The sequence below is a fragment of the Lonchura striata genome, chromosome 22 (genome assembly GCF_046129695.1).
Source record: "Lonchura striata isolate bLonStr1 chromosome 22, bLonStr1.mat, whole genome shotgun sequence".
NCBI classification, from domain to species: Eukaryota; Metazoa; Chordata; class Aves; order Passeriformes; family Estrildidae; genus Lonchura; species Lonchura striata.
This window is the reverse complement of record NC_134624.1, coordinates 9,109,007-9,129,612: the sequence shown is the minus strand read 5'-3', so window position 1 is coordinate 9,129,612 and position 20,606 is coordinate 9,109,007. Positions and strand designations below refer to the sequence as shown.

Here is a 20,606-nt window from a genome sequence, read left to right as displayed (position 1 = left end):
TGGCAGCTTTGCATCCCGAGGTGGTGAGGGATGTACAGAGCAGCAGGGTCTGCACTGAGCTCCCTGCAGGCTGGGGAGCAGCAGAGCCAGCACAGATGGTCGGGCTGTGGAGCTCAGCCAGGCCAGGCTGCCGTGTCCCCGCAGGAATCCTCCTCCTGGAAGAGTTTTATGGATGTATATTTTACAGGTGACTTGCGAAATATAAAACTAGAGCAGTCTGCAGTTTCTAAAGAAATAAATGATTGGTGTGAGGCTCGGCGAGACAGTAATGTTTGATGTGTTCCATCTACGTGACACCTCAGGCTGATTTTGGGCAGAATAACCTGCTGCTGCCAGCCTCTGCTGCTCTAAAAACAAACCAGAGGATGCTCCTGGGGCTGGGGGCTGCCTGCCTCCCCTCTGCCCCAGCAACTGCTCCCTCCCTGCTGCAGAAATCAGGACAGGGAGGGAAAGTTTGGTGTCAGTGTGGGTGAGGTCCCAGTGAACCTACAAAAAGGTGGATGCACGTAAAAAATTTATGTTGTCCTGTAGCGGGGACACTTTACCCCAAAAGACAGAGCCTCACTGGGCTGGCTGTTCCCTCCACCTCTGGAAGATGGGAAGGTGGTTATTTTAAAGATGCTGGAGTCATGGAAAGATTCCTGCTGACCTGCAGGGGCTGGAGCAGGAGGCAGCTGCACACATATGGTGAGTGAGTAACTGTCTCTAAAACAAATGAAAATAGAATCGGATGCTTTGCCAGGCACAGAATTCCTGCCAAAGCTTGTTGCTGCATCATGTTGGTGTGTCCTGATCTGGCTGATGTCAGAAACTGCTTATTATGCAGAAAACTCTCGAGGAGAAGTGTCATTATTGCCTTCTGTTCCTTTGTAGGCTGGGTCTAATTTAAGCAGGAGGCAGTAAAACCCAATCCATCCCTACCTTGTGGAGCTGAGCTTTGGTGGGATGGCTGAGAAAGCCTCCCAAACCCTCTGGCTCTGCTAAGTGCTTCTCTAAGTGTGATATTTCAGGTCAAAGGAACAGCTTTTCTCTGGGAATCTCAGTTCCTTGATTTTGCATTCATCAATACTATATCTCAATCATGTCATGTGCAGATGGGTCCTGTTAGACTCATTGCATAGACCCTTCAGGATCCACCAGTGTGGATGAAATCTGTCAGCTCTGGGGTGATTTTAGCCATAGCAACCTCCTCTGGTGTCACCCACAGTGCTGGCTGACAGGAGAGAGCAGAGACAAACCTTGGCTTGGCAAAGGGGTTTGTGCCCAAGCTCTGAATCAATGAACTCACCTACCCTGGGCATTGGCCAAGTGTCAGATTTAGGGACAGCATTCAGCTTGGTGGGATCAATGGAAAGCTGAATTTTCTAGTGTTTCTTAGGCTTTGTTCCAGAGCATCAGTTTTTTGTCAAATCCTCACTGCCTGGAATTAACCACAATTGCTGTCAGTACGAGAGGGTCCATGGGGCCAGAAACCCAAAACACCCTGTGCTTTTTGATGGAGCGCTCTAAATACATCTCTAATAATCTAAATTTAATGTACATTACTCTAAGAGCTCTTTTTAAAAATTATTATTTCTTTCAAAACCAATAGGGAAAACAGATGAGCATCCCTGAACCCCAAACTCTCCGGGCAGCATCTCCCGCGTGGGGCAAGGGTCAGCCGCGATGGCCGGGGCGTGGGCAGCCCCCCGGGGTCCCCGCAGCCCACGAGGGTCCCCGCAGCCCCCGAGGGTCCCCGCAGCCCCCGAGGGTCCCCGCGGCGGGGCGAGCCGGGCTGTGCCTGCGGCCGCATCCCGCGTGGCGGTGCTCCTGCCCCAGGGATGCTGCGGCTGCCGCGCCGCAGCCGGCAGGGAACGGCGGGGAGCGGGGAAAACCAACTCCGACACGTCGGAAGGCTCGAATTCAGGGCGAAACCTCTCCCCCGAGGCTCCCTCGGTGTGAAGCAGGTATGTCCCCCTCTTGTCGTGCCCGTTCGCCCTGATACATCAAAGCTGCGGGATGGAGCGGTGCCTGCGGGAAGGACCAGCAGCGGGAACCTCCTGCATCCTCTGGGATGGATGCTCCATCCTCCACTGCGGCCCCTGAGCCTTGTCCACCTCTGTTTTTGGGGGGATAAACCAAACTCTCACGTTTCTGTGAGCAAACCGCACCCTTTGTCTCTTTTGCTGGGTGGAATGTTGTCACTGTGCTCCCAGGGCAATGGGCACTGGCAATCCGGGAGGTCTGAGGAGGGGTTTGGCTGCAGCCTGGAAAAATGTTTTGCTGACAGCTTGAGAGAAACTTCTGGTGTTCAAAAGCTTTTCAGAGTGTTTTTGACACTGATTATGCATAGACTGTGTAGTATAAAGGAGAAAATGCCTTTCTAGCATCAAACAGTAGTAAAGTCCGCATCAATAAAAATTACCAAGAAAAAGGAACAAAGTGTTTATAAGACAAAACTGTCTTCAAATTTATCAAGAACGTTTTTCAAACTGGGGGAAATCATTGCAAGGAAATAAAACTGATTTTGGTGTAGATCACAGCACTGCCCCTCTCCTTATGTGGATCTCCATGGCAAAATTGCCCCTCCACCAATAATATTATATAAATATATTATAACCACAGGAAGCACAGGGAGAAGAGCTGACATAATTTCTTCCAAAAATGCCACACTGAGGGTCACCCAAGGGATGTATTTTGCTGGAGTGTCTCTGGCAGGATGAATCCTGCTCCTTGCTCCCTAACTTTCTGTAATTCACTTCCAGCCTGTAACTTACTGGTACAACATTTTGCTCGGAAGAACATGAAGGAGACAAAAACCCAAAGCCCTCATCAATCACAGCCTGGCTCCTGGTACAATTAGCAAGTTCTATTATCTTAAGAATGACACTTGTAGCACGGAGCAAAGCCAGGCGCACCCAATATTCTAATTCTGCATGGAAAAAAGGGAAGGCTTGAATTGCATTAGCATTGCATTAGATTCCCATGACTTTTTATATCAGCACTTGTGAGTTATTTATGAATTCATTTATTTACAAGGACAGCCCTTTCTGCATTCAGTTGCCATGGTTGCTTTAACTCCTGTATCGTATTAATTCTGGATGTTGTGAAATAGATATAGATCAGACAATCATTGTGTGGTGGCGAGTTTTCTTTTTATTATTCTTATTTTACTGTTTGATTCCCTGTGTCCTGACCAGAAAGGCTTTAACACCCATCATCTCTCCAGAGTATCCACTGCCAGCTGGCTGGGGAGGAGGTGTTGGGGCAATTCCCAGAGCTCTCCCTCCTGCCAATCCTTCCTGGCACAGAGATGCAGCCTGGGCTGGGGGAAATGTGGCAGCTCGTTCCTAGCACAGAGACACCCACTTTGCTCTGAGGCAGCAAGTGAAGAGCAGAGCTGGGAGCAAAAAGGAATGCAGGAAGGCCAGTGCCAGCCTGTGTGGGTGGCACAGGGTGGCACAGGGCACCCTCCCCTTTGGGAATTGCTGCAAAATCTCTTGTGATGGGGACCAGGTTTTCCTGCCTTCCCCCTGTTTGCAAAAACCACGGTGAATCCCAGGTGCCAAAGCAGGCTCAGCCCTAGGGAGAAGCCAGAGGGTTTTCTATCACCTCAGAGAGATCAGACTGTGTTTGAGAGCACAAATCTCACATGCAGCTACCCCTCAACTCCTTCTGGAAGGAGAGATCAGCTTGGCTGCTCTGCCAGCCGAGGGACAGAGAAACTCCTCTGACAAGGGAGAGCTGTGAGTGCTGCCTGTTCCAGCCAGGACATCATTCCCTCTGAGCAGGAATGTCCCAGGAGACTCTCAGATCTGCTGGGCCAAGAAACGTGGGATCTGTCCCTTGGAGAGGGCAGAGGTGCTGCTCAGGGAGGAGGATGGTGCTGGAGATCCCAAAGCCAATGTGCTGGAAGTGTTTTGTAATAGAATTCCACAAGAAAATTAAATCAATTACTGAGTCTAATAAAGCTCTGAAGGTTTTTAATTAAATGAAGTTTTAATTAAGGCAGCGTGAGCCCATGCTCTTTTGATATTCTGCTTCAGACCCTAGAGGATTGTGACTCCTTTTTGTAATTTACAGGGGCCGGATCAATCACCAGAGTCACAAAAATGTGAGAACTGTGTCAATTTTATGGGATGAAATACTGTACACGAGCCTGCAAACTCCAAGAGCTCCAGCTGGGAGAGGTTTTTGGCTTGGTCCTGCCATGGGCAGAGCATCAGCCTGAGCTGGTGTCCTGGGAAAAGTGTTCTCCCAAGCAAAACTCCTGCCATCTAATCCAGCAGGCTGCTTTAGTGGGAAGTTACAATAACTCAGAAATTCCCTGTTCCACACCAAGCTGGCACTTTTGTCTCCCACAAATTCATATCCCTTTTCTCTCATCCCAGATGGATCCCAGAGCCCATCCCAGGCTGTAACTCTTGTTCAGGAGCCAGACAGGAAAACTGCAGGCAAACCAGACCCACATCTCCCAACCTGGACATCTGGTAAGTGGCCCCAGAATGTTCTGTCTCTATTTTAGTCTTGTTTTGTACACAATATGCCCAAAACATGCTTTATTTCTTAAGGAGATAAGGATCTTTATGTAACCCATTTTTCCTTAACGCTAAGTCCTTTGTCAGGATTAAAGAATCCTAAAACATCTGTACAGGCTTGGGTGGCAGATGTATAGAACAAACAGCCTAAAATAACATGGAATATTAACCTGCTAAATGAGATATTAAAAAAAAAAATAAAATAGAAGGAGCCTCTTGCATTCTTAGTTACAGTCAGTTCCCAACCTCAGCTACCAAGGTGCAGGTGGATAACAAATGGGAAATGGGGATTTTCATGTGAGGAAGAGAGGGAACAGGGGGGACCTTTGCTCACTGTGTGTTTGCAGAGGGGGCAAAGGGAAACCTCACTCCAGCTCTGCCCTGGGAACCAGGATCCTGGAGCTGCTCCTGGACAATTGTGCCCAGCTGGACTGGGAGCCTGGGCCTGAGGGGCTGGCAGGGAGCCCCTCTCCAGTGCTGCTGGTCCTGGAGCCCCAGGGGCAGTGCCTGAGAAAGGCTGGGAGCTGTGGAGAGCACGGGAACTGCCCTCTGCCAGCTCCGAATGGATGGATGGACAGGGGTGCGGATGGATGGATGGCTCAGAGCACTCAGTGACCACCCTGTCAATAACCAAGATCAAACCTGCTGCAGTTCAAAGTCTCCAGAGCAGGTCAGAAATCCCCTGCAGTGCCTTGGCCAGTTAGAGCCAAGCGTTAGCAGCCTCTGCCATCCTCATCTCCCATTTCCAACGATCCATACAGGTCCCATCAGTCCTGGCCACAGCCAGCTCCCTCCCAGCCAGCCAGCTAAGGCCATTAGTGTGATTACTGGAGGTCATGAAGTTCAAACCAAAATGTCAATTTTCATTTGGAAGAATGGTCCCATTTTAGGAGCAAAGGGAATTTTTTCCTCTCTCAAAGAGACCCCGACTGTGGAATCATTGCTCCCCAAAGACTTGCAAATTTCTGGCCAGCGAAAGGTGCCAATAGTTGCTGGAGCCAGTGAAAAGATTAACAAGGGTCACCAGTGCTTTCCTCTTTGCCTGCACTCAAAGGCTCTGGGGCCTATTTGGAAGATATTAACCATTGCCTTTACCTTCTGCACGTTCATCACTGCGTTTGGGGTCTTTATGGATTTATTGACAAGACAGTGCCCATTAATCTTCCCTGCAGCATGCCAGCCTGGGAGTCACTCAGGTTACATCACCCTGCAGACAGGAGCCTGTAGCCGGAGTTTTAAAAGGAAGATGGAAATGAGGTGAAGAAGGTGGTGAGTGAAGCCAAGTGCTGCTCTGAGAGGCCCTGGGGCAGGGAGAGCACCCACCAGCAGCCTCTGCCAGTGTGTGAAGGCCAAAGCTGACCTTGGGGAGGCTGCTGGGCTCTGCCCATCGATTCAGCAGGGTCAGGATGACCCCTCTGTGGTCTGGGGTTAATGATCCACATTTGGGGATAATTCAGGAGAGCTGAGAGATGGTGAGAAGATGGGTGCTGACCCCACTCAGAGTGTCCCGGGCAGGGCTGGTGATGTAACTGGAAGTTTTAGATGTCTCCTTTCTGGAGAAACTCAAAACAGCTCTAAAAGGCTCTTCTCACACCAGGCTGCTGCTGGGAACACTGGCTGGGCCATTGGCACTGTGGGGTGGCACATGACAGGGTAGGGTGGCACAGGGCAGGGCGGGCTCCTGCCCACCTAGGAGATGTCACACTTCTAAAGTGAGTTTTTTCTTCTATTTCATTGTGCTAAATAATTAAGTCTGTTCCATCTTTACCTAGTGACAATGTGGCACTTAATTAAGTAGTTTAATTAGAAGCTGGCAGCTTTAATTAAGTTTAGGACTGTAGAGGTGATCGGGAGCCTCCAGCCGAGTCGCAGAGCCTTTCCCTGGGGATGTGACGTGGTGGGGGAGAAACCTTTGTTCCCTTGTCCATCGTCCTTAGACACACCAGGGAAGGAACCAACACCAGCTGCAGCCCCCCAGCATCTCCCAGCCACCGAGGGAGGGGTGGTTTGAGCACCCTTTGGGAGAGCTGAGCTCACTGGGCCCATGGAGCAGGAGGGGTTGGGCAGGAGGATGGACCAGGTGGGACAGCAGGAGGGGCTGGCTCTGCCCAGAGGGTGCCCAAGCCTCCTCACCCTGGTGAACCTGCTGAACATGTGGGAAAGGTGACTCTGAGCAGGACAGGGTGAAGGCTGTGGTGGGCTCAGAACAGCATCTGCAATTCTACACCATGCCCAGGACTGTCTAAAAGATGTATTGCTTTTTAATAATGTAAATATGTAAATATTACCGAGGTGCCATTAATCCTCATTGCCTCAACATGATACCACTCTTAAGAACAAATGTAATAAGAGATTATTAATATGCAAAGTAATAGGACATTAACCTGACTAACGCCAATAAATTCCCAGCTTAGCACAAAGCCAGAGGCTGTTCACGGAGCAGCCTGAACCCCACTTGCCTTGGGGCACCCCAGGCTCTGCATCACAGAGGAATCCCAGTTATCCCTTGCCTGGGGATCCCAAACAACTGGGGAGGAGCAAGGAGGCCCTGGGAGAGGAGGAGAGTAGGAGCAGGCCGGGTTAGGCAGACCCTGCTCCTTGTTTTGAACCCCAACTGCTGAGGGTCCTTTTCCAAAGCCTCACATTTTCCCTGAGGGATTTCTTCACCCCTTATGGCAGCAGATTCATTTTAAATTCTAAACATGTATTAGGAAGGAGAGAAGCACAGGAGTGAACCCAGGCTTTGTGCCAGAATTCCTGGCTGGACTTGCTCAGACATGGCCAAGACTCCATCTCCTTGGTGGCTGGAATTTTCTCCCAATTTTCTGCACCTCTATTCACAGCCCTAAACCCCAGCTCTGTTAAAGGTTTCCAGCCTCCAAGCTGGGTCCAGTGCAGCTCCTTTCTCACTGCCTGCCTTTGCTGGTGTGTTTCCTCTTGGAATACAAGCACATCCAGGGATTACACATGGAAACAAGTGCCCCAATTTGCAGGTTCCTGTCTCTTCTCCTTGGCCCTGGCAGGGCAGCCTCTGCCTTGAGCTGTGTGAACGACAAGTGGGATCAGAGGGAGGACACACAGCAGACCAAAAGGAGCAGGGGATGCCATAAAGTCTGAATTTAGGGCTTGAAAAGGAAATTATTCTGTGCAAATGGCTGCTTCAGTTCAAATCAGCCCTGCCTTGTAAATCCTGCTCGTCCCTCTCAGGAGGGAGACACGGTGAAACAGCCAATATTTCAGGAGCACAGACACCCAGAGACCTTCACCTCTGAGTGTCCCCAAGCCCCACACCCAGGCACGGGCCTGGAGAGCAATTCAGGCACAAACATGGTCATGGTTTATGCAAAAATTAACCTGTTGCCCTTACTTGGGTCAAAGCAATTCCGTTTAATTTGGTAATCTGGGTTCTTTAACATTAATGAGTCCTTGGGGGGTGGGGGTCAGAACATCTCTTTTTTGGCTGAAGAGAGCAGCAGAGATTACTGTTAATATTCAGGCTGTTCAATAGAGCAGAAAGACCTTTTGCTATTGACAGTACTACTGGTTTTCATCTCATTGGTGAAGGGAAATTGCCAAATTAATCTCTCATTGGATCTGAAATTAATCCTCTATTTTGTGGTTAATGAACCTCAGAACCACAGATTTACCTGGGTAGAGTATATTGAGAAATTGTACACAGTAGTTGTCTGCAAATAATCAAGATAATATTCTAGGAAAAGAGTAAAACATAGTTTACTTTCTGTAGAAGAATTAAGTGGAACACAGTAAAATCAACAGGCTGATTATTTTTCCCCCCAGAGCATTACAGGATGATGGAACTCACTGCTGGAGGATCTGTGTAAGTTTTCTCTATGAAGGACCTAAAAAAAGCTATGCAAATTTATGCATTATATGTGTATCTACTGCTTTTAACCCAGGAGTCTCTCATCAGCAGTTTGCTGAAGGCTGCAATATCAATTAAATCACTCCAAACTCCCATAGGTAAGGGTTTAGGCCAACCAGGAGAGCTCCAGTTTATCTGCCTGAGCTGTTTTTGTCTCTGTCCCTCACCAATGCCCTCCTTGCTTGCTCTGCCAGAGCCCCTGGTGCTCCTTTCTCCCCTTGCTCAGCTCACTGGAGCTGCTGGTTGGAGTTCACTGTGCTCAACTGCACTTCCCTCTCCAGAGGTGAACCTTCCCTTTCCTTCTAGGGTTTTTTTCATGCATCACCACTTTAGCAGGCCCTTTTGTACTGGAAATCTGTTTGCCACATGTTAGTTGGAGCTCATCTGCTAAGATCCCCAGTTAAATATTCATGGGGAGAGAGCAGTTGAACTCAGGTTACACAGCAGAGATGAGAAGGGTGCTCTGGCAGAAGAGACCGACTCCATATCAAGTTAAAAACCCTGTGGAAATGGTTTATCCCACGTAAGGCCTGGAGAGGTAGGAAAACATCCCAGGGCATGGAGAGGTAGGAAAACATCCCAGTCACGCCGTGCTGCTGAGGTTCCACCTGTAAAGTGGCAGTCTGGAGCCCTAAAGCACAGCTCTGGTGTCAGGTGAAACTCTGCCTGAGCTTGTGGCTGTTAGAGAAGCCAGAAGGATCTTCCAAACAGGTCGAGATTTTAATGGGATAAGGAAAATGAAGTGTCCTTGCATTGCATGTGTCCATGCCCAATGGGGAATGGAAACGGGTTGGATGGGGAATAGCATCAAACCTGCAGTGCCAGTCTGAAAGGAGTGACTTGCAAACAGGTGATGCTTGGGCAGGGCAAGTGCAGAGCAGTGCTGCCTGTGACAGGGCACCGTGCCTTTGGAGAAGTTTGGGGACAGAAGAGTGGCCTCAGCCTTTGGAGGCATGGCTGGGGACAGGACAGGGCCCTGTACCTTCAGAGGAGGAAGCTGGGGACAGACCACCCAGCCAGCTCCCCTCTACTGGCTCTTAACTCCCACAACGCGACAGGAACAATAAGGGCAAAAGGACAAGAGAGCAGAAGTCAGTCTGGGGTGTCGGGTAACCGGTTACCTGAGCTCTGCCTAAAGGTAACTTCCTCATGAATAGCCCAGGAGCGTTCAGCCCAACAGCGACATGCGAGGCTGGTGAATTATGCAGGGCAGGGTGCTGAGCAGATGGCATCGCTGCCGTAACCTGAGCGGCCGCACGGCACAACACGCAAAGCCCAGCAATTAACCTTTTCCAAGGTTTCCTCTTGTCTCGGGGATTAAACCTCCTTCAACCCCCTGCGCTCCACTCCTGCCCGAGAGAAACGAGTAATCCCCCAAATAAATAAGGGAAATAGATTTCGATCCCTCCGGCAGCCCTGGGAGATTGTCGCACGGCTCCCAGCCCTCCACGTGAATAGTGGTGGGTCTGGAGAGGGAGAGCTCCGGGCTGCCTCTGGCACTGGCCCTTCTCAGACCCAGAACAGTCCCACCCCGCTGGGCTAAAGACGGGAAAAAAGTGAATTCCGTTCTCTGTCACTCCACCTTGGCAGCAGCTTGGTGACCACACAGCGTGGCGAGGAAAGGAAACATGAACGTGGGCAATGATTTACTACTTAGATGAAAAAATATTTGCCAAATGTGAGGCATTCACCTAGGTGCATGACAAAAGCTATTATTTTAACTATGATACTTGATCCTCTTTGTAATTAAACTGATTAATTCACAACAATAGAGTCTATATCGCCTAATACTTTTAATTAACAAAGTGTTGTACATATACTGGCAGAGCATTACTGGCATGCTTCCTAGGCAATACACTTAATTCTGTAATAAATTATTAGGACAAATGACTAAGATACATTGCACCCTGGAAGAGACTGTCAAGAGAGGAGGACTTGAGACTCTTGGGCAGTGGTTGGACCATCGTGGAGCAGAACAGAGCCTGGGGAAGGTAAATGTGTGCAAGTACAACACTGACAGCTACAGCACCTCCAGAACGAGCTGACTGCAGAGCCAGTCCTTCTCCTGCCAGGTCCCAAGATTGGGGTCACTAGCTACTGTAGGGACACCCTAGGAAGGAAAAGAGTGGTGGCACCAGGGGAAGAAAGCAGCAGAATGGAACTAACCAGCAGGATTTGACCCTTGGCACGTGAGGGACTTCAGTTCTTAGAGGTGACCAAAGTTTTAAAGATCGGTCATTAAGTATAAGAAGGAAACCATGTCTTTAAAGCAATGATATGGAGGTTATGGGAAGGACCCTATGTTTTTTCAGGTTTATTATGAATCAGTTAAGAGACAATACCCTGGGGACACATGCAAAGCAAAATTCATTCCTGCAACTTTTATTGGATCACAGTTGAAGAACCTCACAGTCACAGGTCATGTGTGTTACTCTAAGACACCATCCCTGGGGTCAAGATAATTAGCACCAGGGATCACATCGCAGGCTTTTCCCTTTCCTCTTTGTTTCTTTGAGTCCTCTCTGACCTCTGGCCAGAGCCTCCCAGTCACCACTTGCCTCCAGTTTTCTGCCTGACAGACCTGTGGCTTGGCTCAGACAGCTGAAGAAACATCCAGGTTTCTTCCTCTTTCAGTCCAGTTTGGAACCAGACAAGAGACAATTCATGGCAAACACACCTTTATCCCTCTATCCAAATTATGGGAGCCATTTGCTGGAGAGACTTTCCCATAACTGATACTGATTGTAAGAGCCCCAGAGCAATCACAGCTGAAGGGTTTTTAGCAGCAGCCACCAGGGCTGAGCACATTCCTTCCCATCCCTGGGCAATGTGGGCCAGCACCACTTCTCTGACTGGCAGCTCCCAGCCCGTTGTGCTTGGTCAGCACATCACAAAGATGAGTTCCATGCAAAAGCTGAGCCTAGCCTCTACCTCATAAATTTGTTATGCATTACATCCAATTAATGTAAATTATTACAGTGGCTAAATAATGGCTCTGCATCAGATAAGGGAATAATCATAAGTGAGCCTGAAAAGTCCCAAGGTCCAACTGTGTTAACTCTTTCCCCTGACTCCACTGGACCTGGTGTGAGCATTGGGAACCAGCCCAACTCCTCTGCCTTTGGAAAAGGGGACATAGACCTGTAGTCCTGTCTCTGAGGCAGATTTAGTGTGGGCTTTGGGGGCATCTGTGGTCAGAGTGCCCCCGGCACCGAGCTTATGTTCATCAGAAATGCCTCCAAGTGCCTGTGCTGCTGAGACCTGGAGGGACCCTGGTGTGTTTCTCAAGCAGAAGTGGTCATCAATGTTTGCAATAATTCCTGGACTCAGATTAAATGGAATAAAGCCCTGAGTTCCGAGCAATAAATAAATAGTCCTCTCCCTGCCTCAACGTGTTTCTCATGGATTCATTCTCAGGATTTCCTGCCTGTTCCTCCTTGCCTTGCTCGTGCCCAGCTCCTCGTGGTACCTGTTTTACCTTGGCAGAGCAGCCCACAAATCATAGTGACACACCAATCAAGAGATCTGGAAATTTTTACACCACTCTGCCTCTTGAAAGATGAGTCACCTTCTGCACCACGTTCCTGGGCATCCAGATAAATCTGTCACAAACTTCTCCTTCCCTCAAGGTGCAAAATTCTCTCCCTCTTTCAGCAGAGCTGTATTTCTTCCTTTCAAGCTCCTCTTTCTTGCCCCAACACACATTCCCACCCCTCAGCCATCTCAGTGTATTTCTCCCTTTGTTCCTGTTTCACTGACAACTTCATCCTAATAGTCTCCTCAAAGGAATGATGAATGCATAAGCTGCATATTGATCACTGCAGTGATTGATTACTGGATCTCTTTGACAGATGAGCCTACTAAGGTAGTTGCCAATATGGAGGTATGGATGGCAGGGCCCCCTTGTACAACAGTCTAATGGTATCTGACCTGATAGGGCAGAAAGGCAACTCCCTCATTTCAGCAGGAAAAAAGGCCTCTTTATACTCTTTATAAAATAATTCATAGGAAACTTAAAACACTCAGACACAGAGAGATTGCAAATGGGGAAATATGATGGATTATGGGTTGAAAGGAGCCGACTTCTGGAAGCTAAATTGATCCCCAGGAAAATGTTTTTGTCTGCAGTGAAAAATGGGCAATATCTCAGCAGCTCTGGAGGGCTATAATCTGGAAAATAATTTGCTTTTGATTTCCTTTAGTTTCATGCAGTTTTTTTTTTTTTTTTTAAGTTGGTTCCTTGCAGGTTTTGTTGCTCAGCTGGGAGAATCAGTGATGAAACAGGCGAGGGATAAGCCATGGACAAATACGAGCTGAGCCTTACTTATGGTTATAAAGCCCTCACCCCACCCAGTGTCACATATTCCACAGGAGATGTTACACCCCCTGCAAACAGCACTCTGCCTAGGAAAAAAAGCAAAGCCAAGCACAGAGTTGGGCATGAGTGTATCTGAAATAAATTAGAGAATCCCTGCCTGTCATCCTGCAGAGTCCTACAACCAAATGTGATGAACACACTCCTTTCATAAATGTCTCCAGATTGCCTCACTAACAAAGAGGAGTAGATTGCACAAGGTTTGCTCAGCCTCCTTACTCAGTCCTTGCTCAGTGAGAAAGCCCCTGTGTGTGATCCTGTGAAATGGGAGGCACAGTTTTGGGAGCACTGCTGGCACCAGGCAGGCAGGGAGAGAATTCCATGAGCTTATTTACTGCTTCTGCCCCTCACCAGGATGTCCTGCCTCCCTAATTTAGGGGCTGGAAAGAGAGAGAACATAGGGGTGGTCAGTGAAGCACATTTAGAAGCTTCTCTTCAGCAGAGGAGTTTCCTTTACTCCCATTTTTTATTCAGCTTCCCGCTTCTACTGCTAATAACGAGAAATGTTTTGGCAACAGCTAGAAGAGTTTTGTCCGAGTTCACAGTGCTAAGAATAAAATTTATAGGAATAGTTACAGCCTCTCTATGCCTGGAAATTCCTTGGCAGTAGGCTTTTGCTCCAGAGAAATATTGAATCAATGGTGTGCTAACAGCTCAGGAGCCTATTACAATAACACGCATACCTTGAGTCCAGACAATCAATAACTCAGCGGGATGCAGCTACCAGAAAACAACAACAAATTAGTTAGATTTCCATAGACTATACATTTGGTGAGTAATAATCTGTAAGTGGAAATGAACCCAGCCTGGAGAGACCACTGAGGCAAATGGAGATCTTTTATTCATGGCTTCAACTATTCACCGAGCAGGATGTTTGGGGAGGGCTTCAACCTTCTAAATATACATGTGCATGTTTGGCTTTACACATATTCCTACTGAGCCCAGCCACTTTATTGCTACACTAGAGTTCTGTTTGCAAAGGTTTTCCAGTGTAAGTCAGGATAAAGGCCCAGTAGTGAAAGACTGGCAGGCTTAAATTTAATGTATCTTATTATTTGCACATTCCTATTTTGAGGTATGGCTGAAAATCCCTAAATACAGTCCAGAGGTCAAATCTTTCTCAGGTTACATATTATTGCTGCTGACTTATAGTCTTCTAAGTCAGCCAGGATTGACCTCTGGCTGTATAAAGCACTCGAAGTATAAGAGCTTTCAGAAGAGCAGAACCACAAATCACCAGGTCTAAGTACTACAAACAGTTTCAAATCTATTTCCATGGTTTTTCCATGGACAAACTCCTGTTTCCTCTGAGATATCCAAGTTCATTTTTCTCCCTCTGGAATAATGAACACTTGAATTAATTTTTAATCATCGGTGCCTATCAAAAGTTGATTAGCCCTTTATTGCTAGAGCTTCTGTTAAGTAAAGCTAAATGATAAAGAAAAGTGTGAAAAAGCACAGGTGACATCCACACCTTTGCTACTGATTTATTCAGGCCACAGCTGTGCCTGTCCTGTTCCTCACAGATCTGGATCCCAGCTTTTACCCAACACCTGTACAGAAGAAAAGGGCCCACAGAAAATTATTTAAATTACTTGGCTAAATTCAAAGCAGCTCAACTTGCTCATCTAAGTGTAAAATTAGATCAGAAAGTAGCCATGGAGTACCAAAACATTAAATGTTTCTCACGCTCACCTGGCAGGCAGTTTCTGAGGAGGCAGATCTCACAGGCTGGGAGCTGATTTTATCTGCTCAGGCATTAAATCTCCTATTCTTGGCAGATTTTAAGGAGCCCTTTTCTGAACACCAGGTTTTATTTTGCCAGCTGAAACACAAATACCAAAGAGGATGTGTTACAGAGATATATTTGCTTATTGCTTTTAGTAAAGTCTAAATGTCTGCTGCAAGCTCTCTGGGGAAAGCACATCTGCATTAAAAGTGGCCTTTCCAACAGGAGAGACCCTTCATAGCTACTGTTATTAGTCATAAAACTTTTAATCACATAGTTCTGACTGGACCTAGAGAGTGACTACATCTACAGGTAACACAAATTATTTTCTTCTGATTGTGCAATTATCCTTTATTTATAAGAAACACAAATTTTCAAAGAAAATAAGAATACCTATAATAACCCCAAACTTCTGGATATTTCCAACCCTGCACCACACTCCAATCCAAGCTGAGAACAGACAGGAAAGAGTCTCTTAAATGAATATATAAAGATAAGGCTGTGCCTATCACAAGAACATACATTAAATCGCTCCAGGAACATATGTACCTGTGGGGGTGTCGAGGAGGGTCCAAAATTGTGAATTCCATTTCAGGGAGACATTTTCATATGGATGTGGGGAAGCATTCAGCAGTGTCACGGAGTGATCTATGGCTATTGCCGACACAGGCCAGGCACAAGCACTGCAGTGAACTTCCACACTCGTGCACGTGGAACTATTTTTCATGGATCTGATGAATTCTGCAGCGACGTTCATCGCAGTAGAACACATTATTGCTGCAATATATGACTATCAGTAACACCTACAAGCCTTTAATATTCTGCAGCTGAACTGTGGAAACAGAAGAAAGTCACTTGTAAATGCCTAATTCACAGCGTAAGTGGGTTGTCTGTCAAAATAATGCTCAGATGTGAAACTTCAAGTAGGAAGCCTAAAAATCAGAAAAATGCAAGGCACCTCTTGATGAATGTTAAAAGCAGTTTAGAGAAGGAGAAAACGACCAGAATACTTTTCTGTTTTCGTCCTCATCACGGAGTTGCAATTAGCTCTGTCTGTACAGGTATCTAATCACAGGAATTTCTGCAGTCTTAGCAATCATCCTCTGGAGGGTAAAAGAGGGTTGTTTCAAGCAACAGGGCTTTGAATATGGCAAAATGGATTCTGCCCTTCATTTTCCCCCTCCAGGAAATGTCTCCTGCTTATTTCTGTCTCCCAGTTCATTTGTTTCAATAGAAGTGCTGGTTAAGTGTGCCGTGCTCTAGGATTTACACTGCACTCCCTGTTCCTCTGCAGATGGAGTCTCCTTCAGAGCACCCAGTCACTCATGGGAACAAGTCCTCAACCCTACCCCTCCAAGGACATGAAAGTTAGGTGGTGGCAGGAGAATTCAGAATTGGAGAAAGAATGGACTGAACAGAAGCATTACAACATAAAAAAACGCATTTAAAAAAATGGGCGTTTTGTGTTACGTGACGGAATCGTCCTCTCCTGCCTCACTCCAGTGCCAAACGTGCTGTGGGATTTGCAGGCCGTGAGTCCATCAGACTTTGCCTGTTGGTGCAAACAAGGGGCAATAGCTGCAGAAACTGCAGCGCAGGCTGAGGGCAGCGCCCCTCTCCTGGACCATCCAGCGGGACAATCCTGGTTGGCATTCCCGTCACCGACAGCTCTTCCCATGAAACATCGCCCCGGGCTTTGGCAGGAAGTTGTGCTTACCGACAGACTCTCATAGGAGACGCTTGATTATATTAGACAGATAATTATTGATCCAGCTATAGTTTATCCTTGCTGCCTAATTTCAATAAACAACAGCTTGGGGGAATTAGCAAGGGATTCTGTTCCCCCTCCCCCTGCTGCTTCAGGATTTGTCAGAAACAAGATGATTTATGTGTATTCCAGTAAGATTCTCGTTTGTTGGCAGGCTGCAGGGATTGTTTGGGGTTGGAAGTACTAAGCTTTTATATTTAAATGCTTCCATGCAAGTATTCATGGGCCTCACTGCCTTGCATTGTAATATCTGAATAATAACTGTGACTTATGCAAACCAGTTTTCAGCTGTTCATCGGGATCAATTTTTCATTTTAAGCAACTCCCTGCCATCCCAGGGAAAAAAAATAATAATCTGATAGGCAAGAAGAGTGAGACCCAAGGAAAGCAGCAATACTTTTCCCTTTTTAAATAATGTACAACTCATTTCTGAAGCACTTTCAAATGTGTTGCTTTCTATTAAGTATAGATAATATTTTGAGGATGTTCCCCCCTCCTTTCAGGTGAGGTTTTTGGAATAGCAAAGGTCCACAAAGCACAGGCAGGATGGCCAAATAACTTCAGTTCCTTCAGGGAACACCTCAGTGTCATTTCTCCTTTTTTAATAAAAATCTCCCACTTGGACAGTGAAACAAAATTCTTCCTGCTAATAATTAGATCTCTGCAGGTAACTAAGTTTTTAAAAAACACCCCAATTTTATTTCTACTTCCAGGCTCGTTTGGGAGTCCCAGTTGCTAGAATACCGCTTAGGATTTAGTTGTCTCTTACTGGCACAATTTGGAATCTTGCTGTTCAATAAACACTTCATTAAGCACCAGACTGATGAGCTACAACACGATTTACAGATGAGCACTTGGGAATGATCTGCTCACTTCCAGGCCTGGGCTTCCCAATGGGAACCAGATCCCAGCTGGTGCCTTTCTCAGGGCCAGTGAGATTGATGCTCTGGTATTTCAGCTCTGTCCAAGAGTCAGAGTAGCCAAAATTCTTTCATTAAGTACCAGATACAAAGGTCACACAGGAAGTGGCTTATCCATGAAAAATCCCTGATTTGGCAATATCCATGTGCTCGCAGTCTGTGCGGTTAGGAGGAGCCTGGAGTTCTTGCAGGCATCAGCAAGGAATCCTTTTGTCCAGGAAAATAGGAGGTAAACAGATTCTATACAGGGCACACACTATTTCATACTGTCACTTGATTATTTACTTTACTGTCAAGAAAGGTTTCAGGATAACCTTTAAAAACTGAAAACTAAGAAAAAAAACCCTAAAAGAAACTCAAAAAACTCAACCCAACCTACTTCCCACCTTAGTTCCAAGACCTCCTTTCTCCTGAGTCACAGTCCTTATTATAAATTGTAAATTTTGCCCAGAAAAAAAGTGAGATAAATACCTATTGTAGCTGGGAATCCCAAAATGAACTGTAAATCTGGAATGGCACAGCCTGCCCATTTCCTTTGGCCTCCCACAAGAGGAATAAAGCCCTTTTCCAGAAGCTTTTGCAATAGTGGGGCAAGAGAACAACCTTCCAACAGACACCCGGCCTGGTTTTAAAGACTTTTAAAGACATCCCCACAGCCCATGGGAAGAGACCCCAGCAGTGAATCACTAGCACAGCTGAGAAAATTTAACAGGAATTATTGAAGTGGGAGAGTTTTCACAAAATATTGAGGCTTTTTCAGTAGAGACCCTCTATTCTTTTTCACTCTCTTGCAGCACAAGCATCCAGGATCTCTTTTGCTGCATATTTAGTGAACAGCATCTGCAGCATCTTAATTACAGTAGCTGTTCTCATCTTAATCTCTTGCTTCAGAATAAGGTTAAGTGTAATCTGTCCTAGATTCTTATACAGATGGTTCGTTTCTTAAATACTTGAGAGGAGTTTAGTCGATCTTTAATTCCTTAATCTGGGAACCAAGACCAACCAACCTGATTCTGACTGATATTTTAGCTGATTTTACAAGAAAAATGTAGCACACACAAACACGGGTTGATTCCTTTTCAATATTTTTTCTTTTGTTCTAATGAAAGTCACTGGGAGTGAGAAGATCCACATGACTCTGATTTCCTCCCATTTAACTCAAAGAACTACACAGCATTATGGATAAAGAGCACCTGAATGTCAGAAGAAGCCAGCAAATATTTTTTTCTTTAGCTGAAATATAGGAGTTTCTAAACAGTTCAATAATATAATCAGTAGATTTTTTTTTTTTTTTTTTAGTATATGACCAGATTGCTGTCATTGCCAAAAAATACAAATCCTGATTGGACATAGATTTCCTTTCTGCAAGAAAGCTGTGCCTACCCAATTATGGTCCTGGCAAGGAGCAAACTGAGACAAACAATGACAGTTTTCAGTCTGGTTTATATTGAAACACAGCAGTGAAAACTGATGTAAAATTTTAAACCAGGGTTTTGGTTTTTAGTTATTGGCCCGAGTCTTGAACCAAATTTCTTGACCTTCACACAACCATGAAGAAAATCAAAGGGTAGATTTTTTCACTCAGACTAAGGGAATGAAAACCTCAAGGGTTCACTACAGTTTTTCTTGTCTGCTTCAATTTCCCTTTACAAGCTGAATTGCTCTTTTATTCCCAGTATCGCACCGAGGGAACCCAGCACAGTTTCATCGCTCCACACTTCCCGTGAGAATCAATGACAGCTCCCAAAAGCAGCCAGAGGAAGTTATGAAATGAGAAATCACCACCCCAAAATCCTGTGGCAGTGTCAGCCCAGGATGCTGCATCCCTGGAGTTACAGCACAGCCCTTCTTTTCCAGAGGAAATAACTGTTCACCTCTTTAAGCTAATAATCACTTCACCATTTTAATTCCCCAGCTCTTGGCTTGCGCTTATGATTTCAAGCTTTGCATTCAGTAAGACCCTAAAGAAAGCTCAAGAAATGAGCTCCCCAATAGTCACTTCTCTTGGTGGGCTCTTCCAGAACAGGCTCTGCCCACGCTGACCTCTGGCAATCCTCCAGGGAAGGCATTTTGATGCCCTTTCCAGCAATTCTGGGAGTGCCATGTAAGATAATTGAGATGTTTCATTTCCCCTCAGCTGTGGAGTGAGGATTTTTCTGGGAGCATTTTAAAAAATAGCCATGATGGGCAAAGAATCGTGGAACTGTTAAGGTTGGAAAAGACCTCTAAGATCATCAAGTCCAAACGTGCACAAGGAAAACCTGCTAGGAAGATGGAGAGGGACTTTTCATAAGAGCGTGTAGTGACAGGACAAGAAGGAACGGCTTCAAACCGAATAAGGACAGGTTTAGATGAGATATTATAAATAAATTCTTCCCTGTGAGGATGGTGAAGCCCCACACAAGTCACCAGAGAAGCTGTGGCTGCCCCATCCCTGGAAGTGTCCAGGATTGCTCCTAAGAATGGTGACTCCACTACTTCCCTGGGCACCCTGTACTTATATTTCCACAGAGAGCTTTTTCCTAATATCCCACCTAAACCTCCCCTGGCACAACCTGAGGCTCTTTGCTCTGCTCCTCTCACTTCTTTTTGTTGCTCCCCTTTGAGATTCCCAGGACTGAAGCCAAACGCTGCAGGATATCTGCACCCACCTTGCAGGGTGAATGAGCCATTCCCCTAAAACCTCATATTAAGGCATTGATCCGAGTTAACAATAATCTTTATTTATGCCCTTGATAAATCAGCAGCTCCTCAGGCCCAAGCCTCCCAGCAGGACCCCTCGAGAGCCGGGTCTCCCCACACAAGCTCTTTGTCACAGCCCCTTCCCCCTGCCCACACTCGACTTCCCCAACTTCCTAATGTGCCTCTTGGCGAGCCGCAATTTTTCTCCGGGATTATAAATTTCCGCGCTTGCCCTGATCCGGCAGCTGCCGGGCTGCCAGCGCGCCGCGATTGCTCCCGGGTGACACGAGCAGATCGATTTCTCGCCTCGCAGCGCGCGGGCGGATTAACACAGTGATAAATGGCCGGGGATTGATTTGCACTTAATTGACAATTTGGTGAACCCGCTCTAAAACCCCGAGGTTTGGCCCCGGGTAATGGAGCGGCATCGATCCGTGAGGGGAGCGCGGCGCGGGCCGACAGGGGGCGCCAGAGGCTGCGGCACCGTTGGCGCGCGCGGCCCTGAGGGCTGAGGGGAGCCGGGGCGGGCGGCGCCTTCCCGCCCCTCCCGCCTGTGCAGCCGCATCCCTGACGGGTTCAAAACACACGGATATGGCCCCTGGGGACACGGGGGAGTGGTGATCGTGGGGTGCTGCTGGCGTGATCACAGAGTCACGCGATGGGTCGCGTTGGAAGGGCTTTAAAGCTCGTCCTCTTGCTGTTGGTGGGGACGCCTTCCAGCCTGGTCTGCGG

The 20,606-nt window shown here is 47.0% G+C and overlaps 1 long non-coding RNA gene across 1 annotated transcript; it reads left to right on the top strand.

Moving 5' to 3' along the window:
- The first annotated feature begins 1,848 nt into the window (after positions 1-1,848).
- On the top strand, positions 1,849-15,181 carry LOC110477732 (uncharacterized). The gene is made up of 4 exons (XR_002466627.3): positions 1,849-1,946; positions 4,371-4,469; positions 5,690-5,786; positions 15,100-15,181. It is a non-coding gene; the product is annotated as an uncharacterized LOC110477732 (long non-coding RNA).
- Positions 15,182-20,606: the final 5,425 nt, after the last annotated feature.